The sequence below is a fragment of the Cygnus olor genome, chromosome 1 (assembly GCF_009769625.2).
Source record: "Cygnus olor isolate bCygOlo1 chromosome 1, bCygOlo1.pri.v2, whole genome shotgun sequence".
Lineage (NCBI taxonomy): Eukaryota > Metazoa > Chordata > Aves > Anseriformes > Anatidae > Cygnus > Cygnus olor.
The window spans coordinates 19692708-19718605 of record NC_049169.1 but is presented as its reverse complement, the minus strand read 5'-3'; the positions used below and the strand labels follow the sequence as shown (position 1 = coordinate 19718605).

At 37.7% G+C, this 25898-nt stretch overlaps 1 long non-coding RNA gene across 1 annotated transcript; it reads right to left on the bottom strand.

Moving 5' to 3' along the window:
- Window positions 1-19: 19 nt before the first annotated feature.
- LOC121064097 lies at window positions 20-25898 on the bottom strand. The gene is made up of 3 exons (XR_005816335.1): window positions 25866-25898; window positions 22846-22931; window positions 20-209 (listed from the first exon to the last, which is right to left on the bottom strand). It is a non-coding gene; the product is annotated as an uncharacterized LOC121064097 (long non-coding RNA).

Below are 25898 nucleotides of genomic sequence, written 5' to 3'. Positions count from 1 at the left end.
GCTCTATGTGCTGTAGCACCATTTTGAGATGTAAGGTATTTATTCATTCACAGAATCACAGAATGGACGAGGTTGGAAGGAACGTCTGAAGATCATCTAGTCCAAACCCCCTGCCGAGCAGGATCACCTAGGACCATCCTCATTGCACAGGAGATGCACAGTCATTCTGCTTGAGATGCTTCATTCACTTTTTTCATCTCACAAAGCTTCTAGAAAAGAAACTTTCAGTATTAGTAAAGCTTGTAACTGTGATGTTTAGAAACATTAACTTTATATAACATTCAGTAAAACATATAAGCATAATTTAAAAATAAATCAAAAGACCCAGGTGGTATACAGTATTACTTTCTCTCATTATTTCTATTTTTTTCTTCATTTTTGATAATTTCATCTGTCCAGGGTTCTTTGTCTTTTCATGTATTTAATCTAAATAGGTTTGTATCCAAAATATTTCTGATCCAATATAATGCAAAATACGTTATGAAAAATAGAATGTGCAATGTAATATTAAAAATATAATATAAACAAAATATTAATTTAGGAAGATTTTATTATATTATATTTATGCTGTGAAAAAAAAAAGTACTTAAACATGACTTTTCTTTTCATACTGTAATGCATCGGTAAATTTTTGGAACAAAAATCAGTGATAAATGGGTGATACTTTTTTCCCCTTTTCCTGTTCCTTTCCTTTTCCCTTTTCCTTTTCCTTTTTCATTCCCTCTCCTCTCCTCTCCTCTCCTCTCCTCTCCTCTCCTCTCCTCTCCTCTCCTCTCCTCTCCTCTCCTCTCCTCTCCTCTCCTCTCCTCTCCTCTCCTCTCCTCTCCTTTCTTCCTTTCCTTTCCTTTCCTTTCCTTTCCTTTCCTTTCCTTTCCTTTCCTTTCCTTTCCTTTCCTTTCCTTTCCTTTCCTTTCCTTTCCTTTCCTTTCCTTTCCTTCCTTCCCTTCCCTTCCCTTCCCTTCCCTTCCCTTCCCTTCCCTTCCCTTCCCTTCCCTTCCCTTCCCTTCCCTTCCCTTCCCTTCCCTTCCCTTCCCTTCCCTTCCCTTCCCTTCCCTTCCCTTCCCTTCCCTTCCCTTCCCTTCCCTTCCCTTCCCTTCCCTTCCCTTCCCTTCCCTTCCCTTCCCTTCCCTTCCCTTCCCTTCCCTTCCCTTCCCTTTCCCTTTCCCTTTCCCTTTCCCTTTTCCTTCCTCTTTCCAAATCTGTTTCCACACTTGTTCATGCATTTATCTTTGATATAACTGTAGACCTCTATTTCAAGCTTAGTTTAGTTAAAATCTTAAATGTATTGGATGATTGATTGGCTTGCTGGACTTAAGTCTACCATGAAAATTGCCATGACCTAACCTTGTAATGTCCTATCTCTCTGCCCTGTCATAGGAATTTGAATGAGACCCATATTTTAATAGCCCTTTACACTGCTACCGAATGCCAAATCCAGTAAGCTTGACTATGTCCTTTACAATTATGAGTTGAATTGCTTCCTTCCGCTGAGGAATAGCTTTTATGTTATGCCATAACCTGATACAATTTTTGCTGTATTTCCTTGCCTTTCAGACTAAGAGGGAGTAAAACACATATCATCTCGATTATAATTTTATTCTTCTCATTTCTCCTTTCTTACAGTCTTATGGATTGATCTTTTCACTGTTGGTGTCTGGACTGCTAGAAAAGTTAAACGTTCTGGATCCTCCTTCTCCCTGTGTTGTGCATAGCAGTAACATGGAACTTCCATTGCTCCAGTGTCTTCCAAAAAGGTTTTACACCAAAATGAAATAGCCAGCTGAGAAGCAAGTTATGTTTTTGCTTTTGGAAGCATTGAAAGAAAGAGCTTGAATAAAAGTTTTAATTCCTGTTCCTTCTTATCAAGAAATTCCATATTACCCATAAGAAAGCTGTTCTGTTAATATATCCCACATGACTTTTTTTTTTTTTTTTAACTTTCTTTTTCATTTCTTTCCTGCAGATATATAGATTTGGAGTAGAGGTTATTACTTCTTGTGAATGCATTGAGTATTCACATGATGATGGGATAAGCAATCCTCCAGCTCTTTTGGTCACTTCCAGCTGAACTGTTTAGGGAGAGGCTCCTTCCTCTGGACTTGTTTCCTTCCCTTGGGTACATCCATGTGGAACTGAAACCCCTCTGTGATGTTCTGCATCAGGCAGTGTAAGTCTTTTCTCCAGTCTTTGTCTCTGACTGCATATGTTTACAGTGCACTGAAAAATGCAAAAACCTGCAGCAGCAGCCAGAAGACTGGGTAAAAGATGATTCCTGAATCTTGGACCTTAGCCAAGGTTAACCCACCAAAAGTGACCATGGGACCCAATCTGTGTCTCCCAAGTGAACCTTCTCTGGTCAAACGAGAATCACACTCACACCAACTCTGTCTCTTTTCCTCTTTTTCTTTTTTTCCCTCTAAAGGACTTCGTAGTACACATCGTGACATGTTTCACATGGGAGACGGCCTGCTTTACAGTAAGACACCTTTCCAATGCATGGAGTTGAATTTTGTGATTAGATTAAGACACTATTATTTATCCAGTTATCTTTTATGACTATGTAGTGGCACAGGTCAACTTCAAGTATTTTAGTATCCACATATGCTTAATGAAAAGGATTGAAAATCATGAGAAATAATGGAAAGTTTGTGGGATCTGAAAAGAACATGCTTTTCAAAGTGAGTAGGGGCAATTCTCAGTGCTCACAGACACAAAGGTAATGGAGTGAAATAGTACTTCTTGTATCATACAATCATTATCAGCTCTATGTGAGTGACGTATGAACCTCCAGGAAGTAACATCCCTTCTGAAAACTCTAGACATGCTGAGACAGTGTCCACACAACAGGTTGTTTTTGTACAGGGTGAATTAGTTCATCAGCAGGAGCTGTTATCATGCACAGAGTGAACAAGGAAGAGACTCAACTGTCTCAACTGTATTTCTGGAGAAAATTTATTCTTGAAAATGCTCTCACTGTTTCTGTGTAATACTCACTCACCCATTACTGACCTTCTAGGTATCCACATATTTGTCCTCTGACTTGTGTTTGAGCTGACTCCTGGAAAAAAGGGTGGCTATTTGTACAGCTTCTGATTTAGGATAAGTAAAACTTTGACCTCTACTGAAATAATACATACATTTGAGTACTCCCTCTTTTCCACTCTGCCACAGTACAATGTTTTATTTTTTTTATTTCTCTCCAGGTCACATTAGAATGAAATGTGTTTTCATTAGAAGCCATGAAGTACATCATAAAATGCCACATGTTGATTCTAGCAGAAATAGAGGCAACTCCAGAATTTCAGTAGAGTTGTCCTTGTTCAGACTAGAATCAGAATTTGAACCCTTCAAAAATTGCAAAAAACCCCACCAAACAAACCAAAAAAACCACAAACAACCAAACAAAAAATTCTCATAAACAATTGGAGCAAATGGAAAACAACTGAAAGAAAAACATCAAGTGTGAGGATAGAATAAAAGATAGTGTTCCAGTAAGCATCTCTGTAATAACTCTGAACCAAGATGTCCATTTCCTGATATATGTTAAAACAAACAAACAAAAGTAAACAAAAAAACTATAAGAAGAACCTGAAAGATTATAAGCACTGTTTGCTTCAGTGAAATTAAATGCAGCTCAGATGTATATATGTGTGCAGGTGTAAAAGTAAAAATTGGGACTTTATAACAAAATAAGATGAAGGTGGGAGATATTTAAAAACACAAGTCTATTACTAAATTGCAGACTAAAGCTACAGTCATGGATATAAAAATAAAAATGAGACACAGAAAGAATTGAAATGATACAATTTAATTGAAAGTTATGTGCACAAATATATTAGCCAAACATTTGGAAATTATTTCAAGACCTTATCTGTGCCTCCAAAATATTTAAGAAAAATACTGAAACTGCAAAGATTTTAGCAGAATTTACTTCTGCAAAAATGTGGTCCTCGTGCATACTGATGACAGAAGCCCTGTTCTCAAGGGTTGTGACTAATTTTTGCCAACAAAAGTTTACATCAGTAAACATATATTAAATCAATCTAGACAATAAACCATATATAGAAGTAGTTCTTCAAGGGTTGTTAGTAGAAATTGTCTACTAATCTGTCAAGGTTTTACATAGATGGCATAGGTTTACAGGATGTAGAGAAATATATTTATTGTTGTTGTTTTCAGAATTTTTGCCTGGGCTTTCTTGTCAAGCATCACGAAGTGGGAGATCTAAAATGTAGTAGTGAGAATTCGTTTCATCACAGAACCACATTCTGGTGTGACATAGTCCAGTGTAAAGTGCTGTGACACCACTACTATCAATTAAGAAGTTAGAGCAAAAGTTCCACAAGAACGTGGGGAAACATTATTATTAATAAACTGAATTAAATCAGGTGGTGAAAATTGCTTCTTTGGTTCTAACAATATGAAATATTGATCGAGATCTGAGGACAGACATTATAGAAACATATATGATGGGATTTCTACATAGAATTATCAGTAGTGTTTTATGAAGCAGGATATTGTCAGCGATGACATTGCGTGCTTTTCCCTTCATAAAAATGGAAATTTTAGACAAGTTAATGAATGAATGATTAAAGCATCTATTCAAGTAACAAAGCATATTATTAACAGTACTTTTCTTAACCTCTTTATTACACAAATACGGCAACAAGCTTAGATGTAGAAAAAAAAAAAAGTTTTATTTGTTAGAAAACGTGACTCTATTACCAGAAATCATAACATTTTAGAGGGAGGGTAATATCCCACTTGCTTAACAACCATCATCAAATATTTAAACCTTGAGCCTTATTCTGTTAATGTAAATGTAAAAGCTTACATTAGAAAAAAATACAATAAGAACAGAGTTTTTAAAAGTGCAATCTCTTTAAATCCGTTATGTTAGCACTGTACTGCATTTATGAGCAGCGTCCACCTATGGTACTGAGAAAGCAGCAAATGTCCTATAACATCAACTCCTTCTAACCACATATAACATCTCCAGCAGAAGTGGAAATGTTCCCATCACATATTTGATGGGAATATGCTTCTGCTATAAGTAAAAGCAAGAATTCTTTAAAAAAGAATTCTTTAAATACACTTCATACTCTGCTGTGGGACTGTTCTTCATACTCTGTTGCTGGCACTGACATACTGGCCTTTTCCCTGAAGGCAGAGAGCTACCATCCCTCTAATGCAGTGCACCTGCAGCACTGGGCTCATCCTCCTTGCAGCACAGCCCTGCTGGTGCTGCTGCACCTCGGCATGCAGCTTCGACAAGGGCTGGGGCCCGCAGCCAGGGGTGTCTGATAGAGCATCCCAGGTGAATGGGGTCAAGGGAGTTACGGTCTGTTGGCATGCTCAAGCACATGACACCTGGTAAACCAGGCTATATATTTTCTGCCCCACATCAGAGGATAAGCTTACCAATTCAAAAATATGAGATGCTAATTTTCAAAGAGGTGAGACACTGCTTCATCAGCAATCAGCTGCTAACTAACTAACAAAAAAGAAAAACACACATACAAATAAAAACAAACAAACAAAAACTGACAAAACAAGCCCACCTCCCCAACCCCACCCCAAAAATCAATTTGAAGACTAAACCACAGTTTCTGATGCTCGTGGAAATGCTGATATAGACATATATACACACACAAATTCTTTTTGACTGTAGTTAGCTTTGAATGTGACCTGTATCCCACAGACAGCAATATTTCATGATGTATGAATTACAGCAGGCTGAAAATAAATCAAATACTTTCACAGAAAATACTTTCTATAAACTGTAATAGTCAAAAGGTTTCCTCGACTTGCTATGTAATGAATTGAAACGAAATTGAAATTTAACTGAACTGTTGGCTGTATTAAACATGGATGATTTTCCCCCTCTTTGTCTTAAAGCATGAGCCCATATTCTGAGATTGCTTTTATACAGTATTAAGACTCTATATAGTATAGCTTAAAATGGGAAATAAGTAAGTTTCCAGCAATGCTGTTATCTCAACTACATTATATAAACATAGGAATTCCTTGTTCTTTGCCAATAAAGACATTTCTGTAACTGTTATTTTACAGGATATATATATATATATATATATATTTATTCCTGAATAGCAATTTTTTTTTCTTATCATACATGATTATATTGGAAAATATCAAAGCTATATGCAACAGCTGAGGCCATCTTTCTTTTGAAGTTTTAACGTCTGCATTTCAGGGTAGCTTGTATATTGTAGAGACATAGAGCTTACCACTGAATTAGTCTTAAATTGTTGCATCCTTTCCCCTCCCCCCCCAACAAATTCTAATGAATTTGCTCTTTCAAAATGCATAATTCTGAAGTGCTGTGCACATTCAAGTCCTAAAACAGACAATGATATTCTTTGCAGGTCATTTTAACTTTTCTCTGAATTAGAGCCTGTGGCTGTGTCAAAATGAAGCCTTAAACAAAACAAAGAACAGTAGTATGTGTCTGATTAAATTTACTCTAGTCTCTTGCTGTTCTCTAGAAAGGCCAATTACCTATATGAGAAAGTGAACATTTCACTACTGAAGGGCAATATAAGGTCTTATTTCTCCAACTTAGTCATGGTGAAATACATATGCTATGGTTTTGGCTGCCAGAAATTGTTCCTTTCAAAACAAACAAATGATGAATATTGCGGTTATTTTAGGGGATCTTTAGTCTCCACTGATGATTAAGAAATTGTTCTAAAAATGTCCTGTACTGGAGGCAGCTTTCTGTATAAAGCCTAGTCCAGTGAGCTACTGACGATCCTCAGTTGCTGCTGAATTAATTACCTCTTAGGAGTATTGAACAAGTCCCTCACTGCACTTACAGTCATGAATCACTTGGGAAATATCTTTATGAATAGCCAGCAACTCTGCTTAATTTACCAAAACCACTTGGACACCCTGTTAATTTTACTTAACACACACTGGTAGAGCAAGGAGAGTGACTGAATTCTGTGGGTTGTTCAAGTTTTCTCATTTGTATGTTATCCAACCTGTGTTCATTTATCTTGCTTGGGCTCTACATTTCAATGAGCAAAGTCTTTTCTTATGAGGTCTTTTTCTTTCCTATGTACTTCTCTGTATTTCCTTCTTTTCCTGATATCTTTCCTTGTCATTTTACACAGTACACCCTGGCAGCCAAGAGGTCATTTTTGGGTGCATTAAACACAGCTTAGGCAGCTGGTAAAAATAGGTAATTAAAGCCACTCCTATGGGGAGAGGCTGAGAGAGTTGGGACTGTTCAGCCTGGAGAAGGGAAAGCTTAGAGGAAATTTTATCAATGTATGTAAATACCTGACAGGAGTGTGCAAAGAAAATGGAGCTAGGCTCTTTTCAGTGCTGCCAAGCACCAGGCAATGGGCACAAACTAGAACACAGGATGTGCCATCTAACCATTAGGAAGCACTTTACTGTGTGGGTGATGGAGCAATGGCACAGGTTGCCCAGAGAGGTTCTGGAATTTCCCTTCTTACAGATCTTTAAAAGCTGTGTGGATATGGTCCTGGGCAACATCTGTAGGTGTCCCTGCTTGCGAAGGGGGTTTGGACCAGATGACCTCCAGACATCCCTTCTAACTCCAACCATTCTGTGATTATCCCTCTATATTTAGAGTTGTTGCAACCTTACCTTGAATATTATGTGCAGTTCTGGGCTCCACAATATAAAAAGGATGTTAAGGTGCTTGAATGCATCCAGAAGAGGTCAACAATGCTGGTAAGAGGGCTGGAAGGCATGTCCTGTGGTGAGAGGCTGAGGACACTTGGTTTATCTAATTTGGAGAAAAGGAGGCTGAGAGGTGAACTCATCGCTTTCCATAACTTCCTGAGAAGGAGAGGTGCCAGTCTCTTTTCCGTAGTAACCGATGACAGGACATGCAGAAATGGCACAAAGCTGCACCAGGGAAGGTTCAGACTGGACATCAGGAAAAAATCCTTTACTGTGAGGGTGGTCAAATACAGGAACAAACTTCCTAGTGAGGTGGTTGATGTCCCATGCCTGTCGACGTTCAGGAGGCATTTTAACTTTTGGTTAACTCCAAGGTGGTCAGGCAGTCAGACTTGATCTCTGTAGGCCTCCCCTCCCCTCCCCTCCCCTCCCCTCCCCTCCCCTCCCCTCCCCTCCTCTCCTCTCCCATCCTTATCCTACCCTATCCTATCCTATCACTTTTTTTTTAATTTATTTTTTTATTTCTTCCTTGTTCCATGCCTCCATTCATCAAAAAAGGAAGTTTTGTGTCCAGTTTCTTGTCTTCTCCATTCTTTCCAGTTTCTCAGTTATGGATTTCCACAATATCTTTTTCCTACACTAAAACTAAAAAAAAACTAAATTTTTTTTCATTCTTTCTTTTGCTCTTTATATTTATCACATCCTTTTGCTACTGACACCTCCACAGACTGTCTTGCATGGGATCATCTAGTCACGTTTTCATGCAGCTAATCTTTCTACCACTTTAAACCTACAGACTTTCTGGCCTTTTTTTTTTTTTTTCTTTTTTTTTTTATGCACACCCTGAGATTCACTTCAGTATCACTTTATGTGTAAGATAAGCTACAAAATTGTTGCCAAATTATATATATATATATGTAGAACAAACAAACAAAAAAACTAAAGAGCAACACTGAGGTTTTGACAGGTGTTCCAACATGTCAGGATCCCATCTTATGCATTGCTACCATTAATATCCTTTTCTGAACAGTAAAGAAAACCTCACATGAAACCATTATGGAGACTTCGACAAATACTCTGAAAAAAGGACTAATTAGTGGCATAGAGATAAAAGAGAAATGTAAGCCAGCTTTAATAACTAATTGGATAGCTTTATAGGGCAAGATAACTGATTAGATAAGGATAATATGTCAAATGTAATCTATTTGGAATTCAGTGAAATTATAGAAATTTTGTCATGAGGGAAAGACTAGCAACAGTGAAAAGGAGAAATAGAAGAGAAAGGCAGGAAAAATTGGCTGAACTAGCATAGGCATAGTGGATTGCCTTATTTATGATTACAAACAGGATTAGGATGTTATGCCAGTTATGCTAATAATTATTTTTGTATGTCACGTTTTGAATATAGTATTGTATTAGAAGATCAGAATATGAAAGTAAGCATGGCAATTTGATGCATTTATCAAAAAAGTTCAAATCCAATCTTTGTGGTGTTCCAAGTATTCCAAGGAATATTACCCAAATACTTCTACTATACGTAGGAAAGATTTAATAGCAAGGAGCTACCTTAGCAAATCGTTGTGGTCGAATCTGATCAGCAAAGTTGAAGAAAGATTAATTAAAAGATAGAATCAATCTGGCTCGGCTGATACAGTGGGAAGCATCTCTCTTGCTAGAACACACTGAAAGGGCTTGGTCTGCTGGAATTCAGTGAAGACTGAAATAAAATGTGATCACTTTCTTTTTTTTCCATAACAATTTTAAGGGCCATATATCTGGGGTATGAGAGTAGGAGAGAGAAATAAAAGAGACATGTTTGTATGAGAACAGTCACATACTGAGCACATATGAATCAAGAATATACATATGGTAGAAGAATTATGGTTTAATTAACACTATGAAAAGAAATAGGTTTCCTATGAAAAGGAATAGGTTTCTTAAAACCATTGGTTTTAAGAAGAAATTTGTTGCATTCTGCACAGGCTTTTGTAACATGATAGGGAACAGTATTTGCTGACCTGAGAGGTCCTGTCTAGTTCAATATCCTCACGTGTATTGCAAGCTAATACAATACTTTTCCCAAAAGCTGTAGATTTATTTTTCTTACTGCAGATCAGAGCCATGATAGATTAGTTCATATTGTTCATCCAGTTTGTATTGCATCACCAATTTTATAGAGGCAAAAACTGAAGTGTGATCTTACTTTTGAACAAAGCCTGGTGTTCAAAGTGCTTTATACCTTAAATACAATGTCCACTGTGCCTTAGGAGCAAAGTAGCATATTACCACTGGCCTGTATATGCAGTGTATTTCCATAAATCATATAATCATGGAATGGCTTGGGTTGGAAGAGACCTTAAAAATCTTCAAGTTCTAATACCCATGCCATGGGCTGGGATGCCCCACGCTAGATCAGGTTGCCCAAAGCTCCATCCAACCTGTTCTTGAACACCTCCAGGGATGGGGCATCCAAAGCTTCACTGTGTTCAACTTGTTCTAGTGCCTTACTGCCCTCTGAGTGAAAAATAATTTTGACATTTTTTCTGTCCTTGCTCTTTACAGAGAACTGTCAAGGGAGAAAAGTAACATGAAAACAAAGTCTTAGAGGCTAAAAATTTTGGTTGATCATTTTACTCTACATAGATATCAAATCCAAATGATATCCTCAGAAAATCCAGTGATGGAAACATTGCATAACTCTAAAATTCATTGCTCAGCTATCTTTTGTTATATAGTTTCAGGCATATAAATGAAAAGCTATTTCAAAGCAATATAACTATATATGAATATATTAAAACAAATATGTCAGGATAAATAATTGTATATTCTTAAACATGTGCATCAGCCATACACTCAATTCTTCTGTATAAACTCCTGCCTTCTGAGAACTCTGAAAAATCATGAAAGATCCTCAAAAACTGCAAAAGGATGATAAAGATCTGCATTTTTTTCTTATAATACCATTTTGACAATGGATTCAAAATAAAAACTCCTACTTAGCTCCACAATATAAACGAGATGTTCCCAAGTAGGAGAGGTGATGATGGATAGAAAGAATTTCTATGGAAATGAAAACAAATACTCATAATCAGGTAATTTTTTTTAGAGATTTTTTTTTTTTTCAACTACAACCTTCTGAGATTTGAGTTCAAAATGTTTCTATCTCCAAAAAGTGATATTACTGGATGCATGATTTCTTACAACAGTACAAATAGGAATGTATGAATTTTTGTAAAGGAAGGGAAACAGGTTGCTTCTGTACCTCTTATACTCAGCTGCTTCTTTATATGTTATCCAGGTATGGATGGTGTGAAAGGATTGATTCAGACCTTTGGCCTTGCTACTCTACTCTAGAGATAACACAATTTACATTCCTAAAGTATTCTGGTATTCAGAAGTATTCTGGTCCTTTTTGTTCCAGATTTGGTGTAGGGAGTCAGGGAGTCAGAAAAGAGCTACAAAGCTGCTTTGGAAATACAAACGATGTCAATGTGGTGGAAAGACAGGGTGAGATGGAGATAGAAGGAGATTTAAATTGCTTTTTGCTCCCTATTATATTCACACCAGAACACCAGTTTCTTTGATGACTCATGCTCTGTGTAAAATTACTTGCAAAAGGAAGAAGTCCACTAAGTTGTGTTTACATACATCTCACATTAATCCTCATCTCATTGACGTTCTGAGAAAGTACCTTCTTGCTCAGGCTCAATCCACGGTTAATTCTCATGGTTCTAGATGGTTCATCATTCTTCTTAAAATCGTTTTAGCAAGAAAAATGAAAGTCTGAAAACTCTCAGCAATAGGTTTTCCTACATTCCCATGCACTTCCAAAAATAGTGTATGTTTACACAAAACAATGCTAGAGCTCTTTAAAAATACCTTAGTTTATTCAAATGAGCTGCCCCACGAATAAGAAGTTTCATAAGCGCATTAGCATGTTATGAGGCCTAGGATCATTTCTGTTGCTTGGATCCTCTTCTGAAGCTAAGTCTCTGGCTATAACATGATGATAACCAAAGTTTCCTAGTTGCAGTTATGCTTCTGTAGCTGAATCTAGTAGGGATTTTGAGGGTATTAGATATTTTCATGCTGAGGCCAAGTGAGTGCTAAGGAAAAATCTGTTCTTTATTTCTGGTGTGAGACTTTCTAAAGATTCCAATGGCAGAAAGGTCCAATATGTTGTGAGCTGTATAAGCACTTCATAGAAGGTTAGATCAAAGACTATTTAGACCATATATTTGCATAAAGGGAATTTGTTATGACTTTTGTGTACTGATCTTTCTGCAATTTCTTTCTGGACATAAGCTGAGAAAGTCTATTCCTTTTCAGAACCACTCACTGTTTCTGGTTATTTTGTAAGCTTATAGAGATGTGTCTTTTGCTAAGGTGACCTGATTTGCATCCTCACTAAAAATTGCATTCAAGCAGCATCACCTCAGAGGAGAATAGGGAATGGCATATTATCACCTCTACAGTCGTGTATCATCAGGTCAAGGTTGAAGCATGCCAGAGGGAAAATGTATTTGACTGCTGCTTGCACTTTGTTTTCTTTGTGACTGCATAAAAGGACTTCAGTCTCCAGAGATATAATTATAGCGACTTTCACAGGCACTAAATCTGTGCACACAAAGATGGCATACAGAACAAAAAGCTACAAAGAGAAAAAGACAAACCTTGGGATTTTGGTCTGATTTCTTGACCCTAGTGGGGAGACCTCTATCCTAAAAGGCTGTGAAGAAACTTCAGGTTCTGTATACCTTTCACTTTTGTCAGACATAATTGGCATTTGGGAGGATACGCAGCACAGTAGCTAGAAACCATTTGCCAATAAGTGCATTTATAACCAAACCTTACACTGTGCAGGCCAATGGCTGGTCTCTATTGAAAAGTATCAAACTAGAATTAGCAGACTGGAACTGAAATGTTAATCTTTCTGTTCTAAATATCCTAGGACTTCTCACTCTGTATTACAGTTTAAATTAATATAAAAGTTGTTAAAATGAACACAACAACATATCAGTGAGCTAAGAGCTTTTATTCAACTGTCTAAAATAATAGATGAGGAAACCTCACTGAAAGATGTGGCTTTCGCCTCTGACAATTTACTGTCAAAAAAAAAGAAACACCACTGTACATTCATATCATAGTAATAAATGTACAACAAATTAAAAGAGAAGACAGCTCATTAGAAAGCATGCAGATGCCATTTTAAATGCTTTCAACAATAACAATATGATTCCTAGACTTTTAGCAACTTGAAGACAATGGGTAATCTACTTTGTAATAACAATGTTGAAAAGCCATATTCATTCCTGTACATTCTCCATGATAAAGCTTTCGTTACAAAGGCTTCCAGCTAAGAAAAAACAAATCTTCTCAGTGTAGAGGAGACATGGCCTTTTATGTTAAGATTAGTATTATCTTTAAGAGGCAAACAACATTACCAAGGATCTGCCTTTGATATGCAATTCATATACATTTTAAAGAACTCGTGTTCATTATTTAGCTGTTTTATTCTGCTGATGAAAAATATAATTAGGCAAAGATGCTGCATAATTGGTAACAGCTATCTGCTTTTGTAATGTTTACCGCAATATACAAACATATATATTTGTAGAAAAGTTATTTACCTGAAAATCATCCCATTGCTTGAAGCATCAGCATTAACAAGACTGGCAATAAATATTAGAACAATGTTAAACTTTTCAAAGCCTTTGGTGACCTGTTTTCTTTATATGTGAGAAAGCTGTGGCAACTGTCCACTGCTAAGGTAATTTAAATAAAATTTAGATAAACTAAAATAGATCCTAAGAATGTCATATTGAATAAACTTACTGGATTACTCAGTTATAGTATTCAGCCTTCATCAGCACAGACTACCAGATGCAAAAAAATATATAACTGGACAATTACAGAAGAATGTGTTTAGAATGAGATTCTTTTCCTATCATATTTAATTAGTCATCAGTTTATGCCCTGAGGTATGAAGGCTTGAATTCTTATTATTGTATCCTACTTAATATTCACAGTTGTGAATATTTCTCAATCTTCATATCAAAATTGAAGCTAAAATACCTCTTTAGCCATCTGTCTTCTGTTGACTATTAATTTTTGACAATGAGCATCATTGCTGGATAATGCACACTATAAAAAAGCATTTTAATTTATTGCTTTTAGATATGATTTTAGTTTAACTAAATATCCCTTTTTCTTGAATTAGGAAAGGACACCACCAACCTTCCTTCATACCTTTATGAAGATCCTCCTAGTTCATTTGTAGCCATGCCTGAGTGAAGTAGATTTTTCAGTTTGTCTTGGATTTTAACATTTCTCCTATTTAAGCTTTTCCATCAGATGGATATTATCACTATTTATGTCCTAACTTTTCTATGTCTGTCACATTTTTTTTTCCCCCTGAAATCCTAATATTAGAACAGAATATTCTACAGGTGAATATTCTCTGATTTAGTTTATGCTTTGAAAATTAAATGATGAGGTGACATCTCAGTTTTGTATTTCCAAACATTTTGTTTTAATCCCTGACATGGGCTGATGAATCCCATAGGCCTGAAAAAGACAAGGATGCTGTAGCTCCCTTCCTTTAGGTCTAACCAGTATCAAGGCCAAGCACATTTCCAAATAGGCACACACACTGTACACTACATGTATGCATATATACATGACTGGCCATGCAGAGCTGTCTAGACAGAAACCACTCAACATTCACAGAAACAATAAACGACACCAAGAGTTTCATCCTGGTCCCCTCTCTGGCTGGTTAGGATTAAGTTATGTTAGTGGGAAATATAAAAATGTATGTGTATAATGTACAATACGCACAATGACTGGCTTTAGACATTCAGTCTACCTAGTAGCTGGTCCCTGGATCCTTGCTCTCCACAGTTGCCTCACACCCAGAGAAAAACACACATGCATAAATGGGTGTTCCAGCCAATTTCTAAAACCCCAATGTCCCCACCAGTACTAAATTCTTGCTGTCTCACTCCAATTGAGACAAACACACCCCTGGCTTCCAGGTCACTTAACCTACTTACTGGCTAGCCAAGCTTGATATTTGCTAGTGATCACACACTGGTGCACACATCCTTAACTTTCTGCACTTGCTGGAACCACAGACACACAACCCTGTGATGCATGGTCTGACTACATCTGCTAGACCTCCATTCACACAAGCACCTGCATAAAGAGCCCCTTCAACCAGAAAACAAAACAAACAAACAAACAAACATAAACAGTTAGAAATGGAATTTAATGAGAAGACAGGACAGACCACTCATCAGGTGCAGGGCAGGTACAGGGCATGGCTAGATTAACACACTGACCAGTACAGGTGACTGGCCCCTTTTATCTCTTTAACCCCCTATTTTCCTATGTTTGTTCATCCTTCAACCACATAGATCCCTCTCTTTCCCCGCTTGTGGTTACTTCCCATAACATGCCTTGTGTAATCCGAAAATGTTAATCCCTCCAACCCATAGTAAGTATTACACTTAAGTACTACATTATTTGGGTTCCCTCACCTGTTCCTTTGTATGTGTGGACGTTGGATTTATATCTCATAACCAGTAACCACTACTTTACATGGACCAGGGGCATTGTGGGAGCTGTCAGCAATGATACCCAAGTGTCTTTCCTAAATTCTTTCCATTATTTAAAATATAGCCACGTACATAAGTAATGTCATTAATTTCTGAAAATCTGCCAGTCAGAAATTGAATTGCTAATACATATGGCCAGAATTAGCCATAGATTCAAAATAACTGGTAATAATCCAAACGTCTGATAAGTCATCTACCAGGTAGATTTGATTCTGGAGCATGTATTTTAGCTCGGTGTGCTAGAACATTAATTCATATTAACATGTATTAGAGAGCTGTGTTTTAGTTCTCCTGTAACACTTAAACAATTTATTCCAGATACTTAAAAATAAGAGAGAGAGTTTAAATATAACTCTTCTAACTCAGGTAAGAGTACCAATCATTCTACATTTTATCTTGTCGCAAAAGATATATATATATATCATTTAAGTATATAAATACACACACATGTATGCACATATGTATACAAATTATGTATACAGATGCATAATTTATACATAAAAAGGTCAAATTTTCAGGTCCAGTTTACTTTCATCATTTAACATTTGCTTGGGGTTAATAATGCTTTTGATTGCGTAAGGCAGTTGTTGACTTTAGACCAGCTTCTTTATCTGAAAACCAGTATGCCCTTCTGGTAATAACAATTATGTTGGGAAGTTTGGAACATTTGTATGTACATGACAAGGAATCTTTTTTGTTTCTTTGTTTTTGTTTATATCCTAAGAACACACTGAAAGACAGGTCCTTGCTTGTTGCACTTAATCCACTGCAGGTATCAGATATCACACAATAGCCACTGAGAAGCTTAGTTTTTTTGAATTGATAGTTGGTGTTGTCATAGCTGATTAGTCTGATGAAGTGATGGGATTTTCAGAGTCTAAATTTAATTTTCCATGACCTTGGGATGGGACAGTTGTAAGGGTTGTGAAAAAAAATAGAAAATCCTATTTTTAGGCTGTGGAAATTTCTCTTTTCTGAGATTAGAGATTATTTTCTGAAAATAAATGTTTTTCAGTTTTAGCTTGGCATGTGCTTTTTTTCTATAGCATTTTTTTTTCAAGCAGCTTTCTGTAATTTATCAGTTAATACATTATATTATAATTTAGCTGGTCACTCATGGTCATTTTGTAAAATTATCAGCCTGGGAGGGTTCCACTTTGAGAGATGCAGTTATTGATTAAAAACCTTATGCAATAATATTTTTAAATAGCCAGTTTTCCAGCCCCTGGACACACTTGTGACACGGCATAGTGCCCACAGTGGACCTTTTATTTCTTATTTCTATTTATTTGTTTCTAGTCAATAGCTAGCTCTTTTCTTCAGAGCATATAACAGTAGTGAAGTTGTATTGCTAACTAGCTTTATGTCGGAGTTAGTTGGAGTTACTTTAGAGACCATACGGCCTCCTCCTAGAAAACTGTTTAGTAGAAAATTGCAGTTAACAGCATAAGGAAAAGTTTTCAAGATGGACAACAACAGGCAATCCGTCACTTTTAAATGGGTTTCTTGAAAATGTATTTTCCCAGGTTCTACATATTAGTAGTAGAGAGATCTAGTGCTTGCTTGTTTTCGTAACAAAGATATTTATCAACATTTGTTATCAAGAGAAGCTGTCATATGTTCTGCTAATTCTCCTCCCTGTTCCATGGTAAATGTGGTCCCCTTAGGCAAGTTGCCAGTCCTATATGCTTCAGAAAGTAGCAAAAAAGCGATTCTTGTCTGCCATGAGATTTAAACAGGTGGCTGTTTGCCTTTGCTCATCCCTTGCTGTAGAAAATACCTTAGAATGATTCTATAACAGATTGTTTCACTGAAGGATGTGACTTACATTTCTAGCTACTAGTGTGTGAGTTTTGGTGCAGTGAGAAGGACATAGTGGAGTTTAAAATTCCTCAGCCTAAAAACTTCAAATGTGATCATCGAGTTATGAAAAATGACTGAAACCAATGATATGAACAAGTTCATTAGCAAATTCATTGACACATTTTTGGATCTAAACATATTAATTTTCTTTGCCAAACTTGTTAAAAAAATAATATAGCAACATGGACAGCAAAGTAGATCCTCTCAGATGTTCCTTAGACTTTCCAGCATTATCTGTTGTGCTGTTTACAGAGGTTTGTTTGCTCATGCTTAGAAGACATTATTTGTATAGTTAATGTCAAAGCAAATAAGCTGGAAGAAATACACTGTCTGCAGAGTACTTGAATGTATATTTCATCTTTTTCTACTGATTTGAAACAGTTGTAGATACCAAGCATGTTTATTTTATATTCTCTGATTAGTCAGATGATAAGTTCATTTGTCAGGAATGCTGAATGAAATGAAATGAACGCCAAAAAGATGTGCTAACATCAGTAGTAATAATGAAAAAGAAAACAGTAGTAATGAAAAAAAAACACTGCTGTATTATTCTTTCATATTATACTAGACTATTTTTTTACTGAGGTCAGTCTTGCTACCACTGAATTCCATGGAAAAGTTTTCAGCTGATCTCACTGGGAGAAGGGTGAGAACTTAGCTACTCAGAACAATGCCATCTTAGAGGTTTACTGATATTATTATTATTATTATTATTATTATTTTGCCATTGAAAGATAGTTTAAGGAACAAACAGCAAAGGCTTTTGCAGTACCAAATAAGTACAAGCTGGGAAGAGATTGCAGTAATTTGATAGGAGATGTCTCAGGATGGGGTGAGGAGTGTGTCTGAGGTCTGCTAAGCTTTTTGGTAGGAATGGTTTTGTGTACATATTTGGAAAGACTGAGAGTATTATTCAATGACAGATTTAAGGGAATAAATGAAAGTGCAGTGTCTGAGGAATTAAGGATTGTTCTGGGAGTGATGTCACAAGTAGGAGAGTAGAACAGGAAAAGAATGAGAAAAGAAAGGGAAGAGAACGTATAGCTATGAAAGGTTAAAGATATAGAAATAACAAAGGGACCAAGTGAAGAGACAGCAGAAAACATGTGAAAAACCATGACAGAATGGGAAAAAATGCAATCTAAGAAAAAAAAATAAAAGAAGGAGCACAAGAATCCAGATATATTTTAGCGGATGGCTCATTGACGCAGTTTGCTCGCATCACCAGATTATGGAATCCAAATCAGTAAGGTGGCTGCAGCCCTACCATGGAAGTGTTTGAGACAAGAGAACCATGGTAGGAGAACATGAAACATAGACCCCTGGGTGATTTTCATGCTCTGGTCAATGACCTGGTCAGATGTGAACACTGAAGTTATTAAATAGCAATTCAATAAAATAAATTTTGCAGCATGTTTAAGCTGCTCATACTTAAAGTTTAAGATAACCATCTGATAGGACAGCATGAATGGTGGTGTTATATGTCAAATCCCTTCATAAGTCAGAGTACCAAGCAGTATCTCCACTGAGAAATAAAATGGCCAAGACCTGAATTTTGGCACTGAACCTAACTACAAGGGCTATGCTTATTCCATGGCTGCCTTTTCCAGATGGGTGGCTAAATCTAAATCACCCGCTGGAAATGCTTTTGTGCCAGTAACACTTGGAGAGCGCTAGTTGGCTTCAGCAATGCAGAGACTGCCTAAACAGTTAAGATAATTATAGGACCATGCCCATGCTCTGGCACTGTTTCGTTTGCTTGGGCAGGCCTCTGATCTCAAGTTCATTCCAAGCTAGAGCAGGAACAATGGTTATTGTGTCATGGTGCTACCATGCATCAGACTCAGAAACCTGTCTAGCAAATCTGGCAGCAATATTAATATACTGCTTTTTTAGATGTTACTTACATTGTGATTTTTTATCTTTGTTTTCAAATACACTTGGCTTTATTTTACCCTGAATTGCAACTGCAAGGCTTTTCAGGGAAGATAGACATTGTCGGGTATTTCATCTGGGAAGAAGCTGATGTTGAGCCCTAGGGGAGCACAATGCAACTGAAACACAGTAAGGAAAGGATCTGACCAGACAAGAGGGAGCAGTCAGTCCAAGAGAAAGTGCTTTGGGAGCCTGGGCAGACATTTTTTGATACCTCAGAGAATCTAGACCAATGTTTCATTTCTTAGCAGTTTTACTCCAACTCTTTTCTTGACTCACAAAGGCAGGTGGTACTGAAAATCATTAGCACTCAGCTAAATCTTTCCCCACTTTGGACATGTGGGCATGAAAAGTACAGAGCATACTGAAGTATACATTTTTTTTTTAAAGATGTATTCTTAGCTCTTGTAAAATCCGGGAAGTTTACTCAGTAATAAGTGTAAGGTATCTGAGAGCATCCCTGCTCCCAGAGGTTTGGCTGATGTGGTTTGGGGCCAGCTCAGAGCCAGCAGATTTGAGGGTGGCCCCTTTCGTGTGGTGGCCTGGGGGACAGGCTCTCAAATGCTGTGAGGCAGCGATGGCCAAGGCCAAACCCTGGACCAGCTTTCAGTCTGAGCTCCTGTGTGCCCCAGCAGTGTGCCACCAAGCTAGGCCCACCCATGGACCAACAACCCGGCCTGTCCTGTCCTTGGGGACGTGCTCGATGGATGGGGCTGGGGCTGCCCCTGGCTGCCCAGCTCCTGACTGGGGCCAGGGGCAAGGCCCTGGCTTCCAGATCCTTTCTGGCTGCCCCCAGGGTGAGGTCCCACTGCTCAGGAGTGCCCTGACCTCAGAGAGATGCCAGCCCTCATGGCACACTTACAGTAAGTCTGACATTTTCACTCCTGAGGATGTGGGAAGCTGTTTTCATTGCCACGTTGCTCCCAGTGCTATATATGTGATGCCCTGAAAGGCTTTGCAAACAGGCAGTTATACCAGGAGGCCTATTGGAATAGCTTGGTATTTTTATCTTTTTTTTTTTTTCCCTCCCTCCTTTGTACTATTTCCTTTTCAGAATTAAAATTTAAAAGTCTCCTGGGGAGATTCATCCATTATAACATCTGATCTAGAGTCCAGAGGGATATTTTTTTGTATCCAAATATTGCTAAAATTTAAACTTCTTCAAACATAAATGAAGAAGAGAGAAGGGTGTGTGTGTGTGGAGGGGGCCACTTTATGGGAACATGACCTGAGTTTGTGAGTGTTACTATTTCTGGAACCTGAATGGTAAAAGGTTTGTAGGATCTGAGATATTTTTTACTGTGATTCAAAAAATGTAACCTTTTCACCGTTTCTCAGTTTGGTTAATGTGATATTTTCCCTTTCATAATGAATAAATGTAACAAATGACCTTTAGATTTAACTTGATTAACTTGATTATTCATCATTAAAATGTTGTCTGTCACCTTCCATATGGAAAGTATGTAAATTTACCCAGAGAGTGGGGATGTGCTGTTCATGCTGAAACAGATAACATTTATATTACCATTATGTTATTTCTCAGTTTACCTCTACATTGGTTACACAAAAAATATTTCCTTAGGAATTATATTATAATAAGATTTTGCAAATCAGTAATTGAGGGCTTCATACTGAAATCTACCATCACTGAAATTTGTTGAAGAGGTTATTAAGCTCACTAACTGCTAAATGCATTCATAAATACAAGTTAAAATGTAATTTTATATTTTACAGTTGGTACGTATTCATTTTTTTGCATCCAAGTCATACTTTGTTCTCACAACACTTGACCTATTGATAGTAATTTCATTAAATTTTTACAGAGCAACTAATAAACTTGAGCAATTTACCTTCAGTCAGGAAATTTCTCATCAGACGTATGCTGTTTCTGACAACACTTCTAAAGTTTTAAAGTACATTTTTAATACTTCTAGAAATATTAACATGGATTTTAATGTTTGGACTTCTGCTTGGCATTTTGAAATTAGGAGGTGTCTTTAATATGTTAACAGACTAGTAATAAATAATGGATGAGTATAGTTGCACTTTGAAGTTCAGTGGAAAAATAGTTAAATTTAGTGAGGAATAAGTTTGCTGTTGTCAGAAATACGAGGGTGTCAGCAAAAGATGGGCACCTGTTTTTCTGATACTGAAATGAAACCTAGTAAAAGAGAAATTCTTCCTTCAGACCATAAAGTGACCATGTAATTAAAATTCTGTGGTAGTTTCTATAGGCAGGTACCTTTGGTGACACTGTTATTCATGCACAGCTTGAAACAACAAATAACTATAGAATTCACATTTATTTCAATGCCCCTTTCACAACCCTTCCATCCAGCTCCCGGGGGTGGACTCTGTGCTCAGAGATGTGGCCCCTCAGGCTTGTCCTCTGTCTTCTGAGAAACCAGTGGGCCCAGCTGATCTCTCCTCAGAGTACACATCTAATTGGAAATTAGGAATGCAGGAATCCACATTTTAGGGTGGAGTGAATTGCTGTGTCTCTGTATAGATCATCGAGGCAATCTGAATGATGAGATGCCTCTGTGTGTATTGTCTGTTGATAATACTAGAAGATTTGAAGGAAGGTATAGTAATGTAATTGAGACTACTGGGTTTGTATGTCCACTGTCTTGAAGTTAGACAAAAAATTAGTACTTTCTGTTAACAGTTGACTTTAGTGGCCCTTTTTCTGTGATAATTCCTCTAAACTGTAGTGAGGCCATTAGATTATGCTATTAAATTGCTGAAGTAACTTCAGATATCTTTCAGATAACGTGCCCAGTGTGTGTAATGAAAAATGTAATTGACCTTAATTTAATATGTTTATTCACCAGTAGAGTTCATCTGTGATGGTTTGTAGAGGTGTACATGCAAAAAAAGATTGCATGTCTTTCACGAGAAACTGCAGGCTGTTTCAGATTGCTTAAAGTGATTATTAGTGATCTGACACATTTTGCTGTCAGTAAGAAGTTTCCAAAAGCCATTGCATACAAGGTGTCACTGACTAAATCAAGAGTGTCCTACTGAGCACAGCAGTTTAGAAAGAAAGATTCAGTCTGAGAGAACATACTGCAGAAAAACATCACCTGAATTTAAATGACTGGGCAATGGGGAACAAAATTCTTTTGTATTTTTTTTTCATATAGTTCTAGCTAGCAGTGCATTTGCATGACTTTGTAAAGCAAGCACACATATGGCTGAATGTTTCCACTTCCTCCTGAAAGAACTAAATACTATAAAGTACATGTTACTATGTATAAAATATTTCAGAGGAGATACGCATAAATACATAACTTGATATAATACAGTGCTTATAGTCTGGAATTTTTATTTTGTTTTATTTGCTTTCCCCCTCTTCCTTTTTGTTCCCTTCATCAGATTTTATAAGCCTGAAATATTTACCTTCTGCCTCTACAGTCTGTGGTCCATTGAAACATGATACATCAGAACATTCTTTGTGAAATGACTTCCAGTTCCTAAAATCTCTTCATGTTTGCTAGCATCTATATTCAGATGACTCTGGTTTTAACTATTGTTTTGAATTAAAATATGTATAATTCTAATAACAAAATTATATTTTATAAAGCAATAGCACTTTCGTTACTTACATGTTATTTACTTATCTATCTTTTCTTCCCTCTAGAGAGCTTTTTCTCTGGCATGAATGATGGGCTGTATATATATATATTATATGGTTCAAATAGACTTCTTAAAATAAAAAATAAAACAAAACAGAAATCAAGTTACTTACCAGGTGGCACTTTTCTTTGAGACCTTAAGTAGAAAGACTGAATTCTTACTCAACACTCTCCTGTAGTTCCATTGTTTTCAGATTACCTGTAAAACCAAGTAATTAATTCCTAGCAGTGGTACTATGATCGGTGGCAGAGGTCTTGTATCAGGTGACCTTGAACATACATTTCTCAGTGGACAATATTAGCTGGAACTACAGTATGTTTATCCCTTCCACTTTCACAACTGTTTTCATCCTTTCTCTCTCCACACCAGCAATGCTTCTGTTTCCCTCTGTGTAAATCTATGAATGCTTTGAGAAGACAGATCACTATACTTATGACAAAACTCCAGACTAATACAGGAAAAGGCTACAGTTATTCAAACCAAGATCATCTAGGTAGTGATGACCATCAGAGAGGATGGCCAAGGAAAAATAATGGGATAAGCACATATGCTCTTTCCCTGAAAGATGCTTTCCAGTATCTGACTATGTTCATGTCAGAGTAATTTGTGAGCCTGATGTGATTTCTCTTTGCTAGCTTCTCAGCTGATCTTTCTTTCAAGTTCCTTTTCAGCCTCTCCTTGAATATATGTACATTCTTTGTACTCAGCAGGGATTTTGGCACACTGCTCCACTGGTCTGATACCCATTCAGAGAACACTTGTTTGTTTTGAATTTGATTCCTGCTAGCTTCACATGATGGCTCATAATTCTTTTGCCGTAAGAGACAATGAATACTTGATCCCTATCCACCTTCTTTATGGTACTCCTATTTTGTAGACCTCTATTACATCTCTGTAAGCCTCCTCTTGCCCAGGTTGAAGTGTCACAGACTAAGCCATTTTTCACATGGAATGGTGTGGTCATATGGAAGTTGTACCATGTCTCTGGAAAGCCTTGCTGCCTGTCTCTGAATCTTTTCCAGTTCTAAAATAACATCCCTCTTTTCGTTACTTACCTATCCATCATTTCAGTGTTCTATGGCCAATTCTTTAATACCATACTCTATTAACATTTTCATTACATGTTTTTTCCATCCTTCAACCTTGGTTGATCAACCCTGATTTATCTGAGGAAGCAGGTGACAGCAATGAAACTGCGGTTGCTCAGAAGGATGCAGCAAATCTTCAGGTTCAAAGAAGGGCAATGAAGCTGGTGGAGGGGCTACAAAACAAGTCTTACGAGGAGCAGCTGAGGGAACTGGGGCTGTTTAGCCTAGAGAAAAGGAGGCCCAGGGGAGACCTTATTATGCTCTACAATTACCTTAAAGGAGGCTATAGTGAGGTGGGAATTGGTCTCTTCTCCCAACCACCAAGTGACAAGATGAGGGGAAATGGCCTCAGGTTGCACCAGGGAAGGTTTAGGTTGGATGTTAAGAGAAATTTCTTTACTGAAAGAGTTGTGCAGCATTGGAATAGGCTGCCCAGGGAAGTGGTTGAGTCAACATCCCCCAAGGGCTTCAAGAAACATGTAGATGTAGAACTTAGTGACACGGTTTAATGGAGGAGTTTAGTACTTGATAGCAGGTAGGTGCAGGGGTGACCTCTGTGAGAAGTGCCCAGAACTTGCCCCATGTCAGATAAGAGCCAGTTCCAACTAGTTCCAAAGGGACCCACTGCTGCCCAGAGCCAAGCCAGTGAGCAATGCTCGTTGGGCCTCTGGGAGGTCAGATTTAAGAAAGGGAAAAAACCTGCTGTGTCACAGCACCTAGGAGAGCGAGGAGTGAGAACCAGCCCAGCCGACACCGAGGTGGAAGAGGGCAGGAGGTGCTCCAGGCATGCAGCAGAAGTTCCCCTGTGGCCTGTGGAGAGGCCCCTGGTGGAGCAGGCTGTCCCCCTGCAGCCTATGGGTCCCACATGGAGCAGATCTCCACCCTGCAGCTAAATAGAGCTGGACCCAATATTGACCTCTAGTGTACAGCACTAGTTACTGGCCTCCAACTAGACTTTGTACCACTGACCACCACCTTCTGGGCCCAGATGTTCAGCCAGTTTTAAATCCACATCTACTAGCATGTGAATTTTCTTGGTCGATCTGTGGTTTAGAGATTTGCAGCATGTACATGATGGTTTTGGTTATCACAGTGCCATAACTGACCCAGGCTGCCCGTCACCCTCTTGGGCACCGTCCTCCAACCTGACCTGCGTCTGCTCCCTGCCTGGGGACAGCAGGATGGACACCCCTGGTGAGGCTCCTAGCCTGACATATCCCTTGCATCTCTGTATGCCTGGCCCAAGGGAGCTGCCAACCCTTTCCAAGCCTTCACATAACCCTTCTGATGGATTCTGCAAGACTCACTGGAGGGATTTTTGCTGCTGTCATGTTAGATGAAGGCTTTAACAAAGTTTTCATTCATTTCACTATTTACTCTTCAAACCCTTTCTTGGCCTGCATAGTTGTACTTTTATATCTAAGCTGTCAAAATTTATGAGGCTTTTATCTATTTTTGTACAATATTTTGATAATTACTTTCTGTTTTCTAATAATATCTTTTTTTTTCTAGGCTGAGTAGCCATGCTGGCTTAATATATTTTCCTTTTTCAAATCTCATTCAGCAGGTGACATAGACTGTTGTTGTGTTTGCTTATGATATCTTTCAGAAATCTGCATGCTGCTGGGAAGGGTTTAATTGTCTTAGCTATCTCTTTTGGTTTCATTTTAAGAAGCTTCATCTTTTTTACATAGCTTTCTTCTCTGAAGTAGAACACAATGGTAGTACATCTTTAGGTCTTTGTTGTTTCTGTCTTGATGTTGAAACTAAGTATATTCAGATCAATGTTACACAATGTTACTTCTGCTTCATAAGATTTTGTTGTGGTATAACCCAGCCGGCAGCTAAACACCACACAGCAGTTCGCTCACCCTCCCCCTTCCCTCTCTGGGATGGGGGAGAGAAACGGGAAAGTGAAGCCTGTGAGTTGAAATAAAGACAGTTTATTAAGACAGGAAAATAATAATAATTATTATTATTAATAATAATAGTACTACTAATAATAATGTGTATGAAACAAGTGATGCACAATGCAACTGCTCACCACCTGCTGACCAATGCCCAGCCTATCCCTGAG